Raw genomic sequence first — 6,271 nt, forward strand, 5'->3', positions numbered from 1 at the left:
GTAGTGGATGGGTTCTTCTCGACCTGGAAGGATGTGGGCAGTGGGGTTCCGCAGGGCTCGGTCCTCGGGCCCGCACTGTTCAACATCTTCATCAGTGACTTGGATGAGGGGGTAGAAAGCACCCTGTTCAAGTTTGCTGATGACACTAAGATGTGGGGGGATGTGGGTGCACTAGAAGGGTGCAATAGGCTACAAGCTGACCTTGACAGGTTGCAACGGTGGGCGGATGAGAATAGGATGGGGTTTAACACTGATAAGTGCAAGGTGTTGCACATGGGGAGGAAGAACCGGCACCACACTTACAGGTTGGGGAACTCCCCTCTTGCCAGCACGGAGACGGAAAAGGATCTTGGAGTCGTCATTGACTCCACGATGAACATGGGCCGGCAGTGTGAGGAGGCAGTCAAGAAGGCCAACTGTACCCTGTCATGCATCCACAGATGCATCTCGAGCAGGTCCAGGGAGGTGATCCTCCCCCTCTATGCGGCACTGGTCAGGCCGCAGCTGGAGTACTGCGTCCAGTTCTGGGCACCACACTTCAAGAGGGACGTGGACAATATGGAAAGAGTTCAGAGGAGGGCCACTCGTATGATCAGGGGTCAGCAGGGCAGGCCTTATGAGGAGAGGCTACGGGACCTGAACCTGTTTAGCCTCCACAAGAGAAGGTTAAGGGGGGACCTTGTGGCCTGCTACAAACTGGTCAGGGGGGATCAGCAGGTATTGGGGGAGTCCCTGTTCCCCCGTGCGCTGCCAGGAGTGACCAGGAATAACGGTCACAAACTGGCGGAGGGTAAGTTTAGATTAGATATTAGGAGGCGCTACTTCACAGTCAGGGCGGCTAGGGCCTGGAACCAGCTTCCAGGGGAAGTGGTGCAGGCTCCTAGCCTGGGGATTTTTAAAAGGAAGTTAGATGAGCACCTTGCCGGGGTCATCTGACCCCGGTGCTCTTTCCTGCTAAGGCAGGGGGTCGGACTAGATGATCTACCTAGGTCCCTTCCGACTCTAGCTACTATGAAACTATGAAACTAAGAGAGGGTGCAGAAGGTGAGACAGACCAAATAACGTCCAGTACATCAACAAGGCTTGGGGTATGGTACAGGGGTGGTTGAAGCCATGCATTGCCCATAAAGGCCAAGGTGCACTGAAACCCCATTATAAAAAACAGAACATGTGACAGCAGGAGAAGACCGTGTCCAAGAGGATGAAAGGCAGCCTCCCTTTAATACTTAAGATCAAGATGTGGTGGGCGAGATTTGAGGGTGGTTGAAGGAAACTTGGCACGGTCAAGGGGAGATCATGGCTGCTCCTAGGACCCGGCTCCATGACAAAGTGGTGCATTGGCTGGAAGGAAAAAAAAAATCGGCCATGCACAGGGAAGGAACCCATGTCCCTGAAAAAGGAAACAAACCTATGGGCTAAAACCGGACTTGAGAGAATAGTGGGAAGATAGAGGCACCACAGACTAGAACAGGGTGGGGACAGAGTAGGAAGTCACCACCCCAGAAACTGTACAAGGGGAACCCTTAGGGCCCAAATCAGGAAAGGAGTAAGACCAGGCTAGCTATGGCAGAAGCAGTGGACATGGAAAGCCTGAGACAGGAGAATTTTGCCTGGCTATTGTGGGTGGGTGAGTTGGAGGAGAAAACAGCCTGGCTAGAGTGGGAATTAGAAGCAGCAAAGGCTCAGAAAGAACAGGTGGAGGCAAAGGCCGTGGGGTTAGAACAGTGGGTACAAGCAGGGAAAAAAAGGAAGGAGGCTCTAAAGAAATCAGGCACTTGATAGCGGCAGAAGCTGAGAGAACTTGCTCAGCAGAATAGCTTATTGTGAATGAAGCCCAGAAGAGCTGAGAGAGGGGTGAGAAGCTGCAGAAGATGCAGAAGGAGATGAAAGTATAGACAGCAGGGTCACCTGAAGCCTGCACAACCCAGGCAGGGGAACAGCAGGAGATGCAGCAGAAGCTGGAGGTGGCCAGAGGCCTAATAGGAGTCCTACAAAAGAAAGTCTGCAGCCAAGTGAACAAAATAGAAGGCCTGCATGAGGACCTGAAGAGCTGGTAGGAGAGATGATAATGGGCTCAATGTCTGGTCAACCAGCTGCGAGAAAATCTGAGGGAAACCCGTACCCAGACTGTAGAAGATGGCAAGATGATCATGCAGGAGATGGAGAAGGTAAAAAGCTTACATGGTAAACTATGAGGTGTTGCAAAAATCAAAGCCTGTCCCTTGAAAAGGAGTTGGAAACCAAGGTAAAAGAGAATGAGGGGTTACAGTCCCAGTTAGAGTGTAGAGGTGGGAAAAGACCGCCTCAGAGAGCAGGTACAGTCACTTAAAACCCTCATAGAGAATCACCAGGCAGAAAAAGAACATTTACAGCTTTAAATACAAACTGTGACGAAACATCCAGGTGTTGGAAGCAGAAAATAAAACGCTACTGGCAGCCCGCGGTCAGACGGCTACAAAAGGCCAAAATCCTGGGGAGCCGGAGGTGCCAGTGCTACCAGGGGTAGCAACACAGACAGAAGTAGGACAGATGGCCTAAGCAGTGAGGATTGCAAACACGATGCAAGAGAGGCTAGAGATACTAGGAGCCCAACTAGCAAAGTGTGGGATGGCGGTTAAGATTGAAATGCCAAGAGCAACAACAGGAGATGAAGGTAGTGAAAGGGTCTCTGAGGGAAGTGGAGGCACAACTAATGACCATATGGCTAGAGGGCTGGAAACCTCCAAAGCAGGTGAAGTCCCCATATGCCAAAGCCCGGAGGATCCAAGAGAGGAGGCTGGATCAGGGCCACTGCAGAGAAGCAGCCCAGAGAAGGGATCGGTAGGGGAAAAGTCTACAGCCCTACAAGAAGAGGTCTTGCCAGCCCTCTTGCAATGCTGGAATAAGAGATGGGACCAATGCGTAAAGCAGCATACACGAGAGATGTTTCAGCTAAAACAGCAGCTGAGAGAGCTATCCCTGCTGCAAGGCAGGGAAAGGAGTGCAGCCCCTAGATGAGGGCATCCAGTGGTGACCAACTTGGGAGATGTGGAGACGACAGAGAACGGAGGAACAGGTTTTCCCAGGAAAGGGAACCTCTCGTTCGACAGACCAAGAGACGCAGATGGTCCAGCACCTAAGGCAGCAAGAGTCCAAGATAGATCCAGCAAAAAGAGACCCAGCTGAGCCCAGCAAAAGAAGGGGTGACCGGGGCAAGAGTCAAGGAGAAGGGAACAACCTCTCGGGTGGGACCGAGGGCCAGAGAAAAGGCCCCAGATCTATGTGAGTAACATCCCTAGATGGGAGATGGGTTGGGTGGCGGATGCTAAGAAATGTTATTGAAGGAAAAGTTGGAGAAGTGCCCTACGTGAAGATCTATAAAGGGACCTGGGGGAAAACCCACTGGCCAGGAAAAAGTAGAATTTTGGAAAGAGGAGTATGCCCAGAAAGCACTGAACAGACAGTGGGAGATCTGGGGAAGGCTTCAGGATCTCCAGGGAGTCATAGACAGGCAAAAGAGCCCACAATTTGCCCCAAGAAAGAGACCAGGGTGCACAGGGATGGAACATAGAAGGGCCAGAAATGAGGAGAGAGAACCCCAAAAAGGTAGGCTGGAGCTTGATCAGCGGAGGGCGTGATTTACCAAGGTTGGCTAGTGCGGGGGGACTGCCCGTGGCGGGGCTAATCCCATAAAATCCCGCATCATGCGCCTTGGGTAAAAAGCAAGTTGGAGGCACCTTAAAACCTCTGCCCCTGCGCATCAGTATGGTCGGAGAACAAGAGCCAAGACCTGAAAGAAAGAAGGAAAACCCATGTGGCAGATAAGAATGAAGACTCGGCCTAGTGAGTGCGAACCTTAAGAGGGGAGGTGTGTAACAGGGCACTGTAGAGCAGCAAGTAAGGAGCCCAGCTGGTGGTTACCGGGGCAGCCACAGTAGTAATAAAGAAGCACAGCTGCAAGTTGCCCGGGAAACTAGTGAGTCAGCTGACCGGAAGGGGCAGGGCCTGGCTGCCATTTCAACCCAGGTTGAGGCCAGGCAGGCAGTTCCCTGCCAGCAGCCATAGGGGTGGGAACTCTGCCAGAGTGAGGAAAGGGAAGAGGTCAGGCTGCATGGGCAGTTGTTACGGCTGAGAAGGAGAAACCTTGTGGCAAGCTTGAATGTGGTTATAGCCAGATGGCTTGAATTTGTTGTAGCCAAGGGGCTTGAGTTTGTGTTGATGGATTACTGTTTACAACCAGAGGACTGGGTGAGGCTATTAAGGGTTGGAAGAGGCCTCACAGGGGCTCCACAGTAGCGTGGGGACCCTGGTGCCAGAGGGGGTGCAGCATTTGGGGTGCATTGACGCCGGCATCAGAGAAAGGGAGCGGAGAATTGGAGGCCAGGTGAGGCTGAGGCCACCTGAGCCCTGCAGGAGGTTCAAGACCCCGAGGAGGAGATTTGGGGGCCAGGCACAGCTACGGCCACCTAAGCCCCAAAGCTGCGGAAGCCCTAGAGCAAAAGGGGCCGCAGTTGTGAGAGATGAGGGCCGTGGAGGGCCCGAGCGCAAGACAGGGTGCAGAAGGTGAGACAGGCTGAACAGCGTCCAGTATATCAGCCAGGTTTGGGGCCTGGTACGGGGGTGGTTGGAGACATGCATTGCCAATAAGGCCAGGGTGCACGGAAACCCTATTATAAAAACAGAACATGTGACAGCAGAAGACAGTGTCCAAGAGGATGAAAGGCAGCCTCCCTTTAATGCTTAAGATCAAGATGTGGCGAGTGAGATTTGAGGGTGGTTGAAGGAAACTTGGCATGGTAGAGGGTGCTAGGGGTGATCACGACCGCTCCTAGGACCCTGCTCCATGACACAATTTTTTTTTTAGTTCAGTGAATGAATGAAGTCAGCTCTAAAACCAACAACATTTTACAGTATCTTTTAAGATGATTACAAGATCAGATCTCAATCTGATAAAGGCATAGCCTGATAGACCCTCTCCTGTCCATTCTGCCCTTGCTGAAGGAATATAGGCTAAGGTCCCTAAAGGTCTTTAGGTGTTCCTCCACTTGATGTTGCCATGCCTAATCCCAAAGTGGCCTTCTGCCCAGAGCAATTATTTGTGCTGAGTTAGATGTCTAGGCTCCCTATAAAGTATGTATAGAAAATTGGACAGTCTTGGAAAGGATATTCATAATCCAGGTATCTGATCAGGCACTTGAAGAAAGGAGCGAGCAGAGAAGTGAGATGAGTGGAAGGATATCAGTGTTTTAGTGGCTTGACTGGCTCAGACGTGGCTGACAAACACCACAATTTATAATCCTTGATGGTGAGTCACCTCCTAGAATTAGGCACCTAAACCAGGTCAGATGTTTATATGCTCATGCCTTACGCACCAAAAACTCCTCTTGCTTTTTGCTGCTCAAAATTAATACCACTCTCTCACTCCATCTGTGTTTTCTTGTGGATCCAGCTGTCTTTTGTGCTGGTACTCCACTGATCTTCCACTCGCCAAGTGCTACTTTCAGCCCTTCAGCTGTAGGGACTGGCAGGTAGCAGGTGTTAGATATATTGTGTCATGCTAAAGGGGACAGGCTGGCAAGACTGGCCTGCTGTTGCTTCATTTGAAAATCCCAACAAGGAATCTCTGGAACTTTTGTTTGAACAAGGCTTTAAGCAGCTTCTCAGTGGTGGGACAATGACTGTCCTTTGGTGTCTTTGCGCACGCTAGATGGAGGAAAGTTAGCTTCTTTGAAAATGTTGGTGCATCCGAATAACGTATGCAGGAAGTCGGAGAAGGACAGGTGCCCAAGTACTTCAAGTATCTGCGTCAGAGTTATGTAAAGTAAATCCCAGGTTTTTCTCATTTTTCTTGTACGTGACTGAACAGCCTTATGTCACTGTTCCAGGAAGGCAACAGCTGTTCTTTTACTTGTCAGAACTGCAGCTTCAGGTGCTTGGATATTATGTTAATAAAAGGTGATAGGTAGCTGAATAGATGGCTTGTAGACTGTAAAGCTTCTTGTCATCTTCCCTTCCCACAATTCATAATGCAAAGTTTCAGTGTTTTTTGGGGCACAAAATGCTACAAAAGATTAATAAATGGCAGTACAGGGAATTAAAATAATAAGTTAAACATCATTATATTTTCTCTAACTGCCTTTCAGGGCAGTAATACATCAGCTGAAAAAATGAATAGGCTTGCAGCTAAATGGGGTCTTATGCTAGCACTTGAGTAGTACAAGGTGTTTTTGTTTGACTCTACTTTTCACCTCCAGTTTAGAGCCAACACACATTGGCAGGGGCCAAAAGCTAT

At 50.3% G+C, this 6,271-nt stretch overlaps 1 pseudogene; it reads left to right on the plus strand.

Moving 5' to 3' along the window:
* The first annotated feature begins 1,563 nt into the window (after positions 1-1,563).
* On the plus strand, positions 1,564-2,329 carry LOC149862881 (uncharacterized; annotated as a pseudogene).
* The last annotated feature ends 3,942 nt before the right edge of the window (positions 2,330-6,271 follow it).

Source organism: Crocodylus siamensis, chromosome 6 (assembly GCF_052110815.1).
Source record: "Crocodylus siamensis isolate JL-2025a chromosome 6, ASM5211081v1, whole genome shotgun sequence".
Taxonomy (NCBI): domain Eukaryota; kingdom Metazoa; phylum Chordata; order Crocodylia; family Crocodylidae; genus Crocodylus; species Crocodylus siamensis.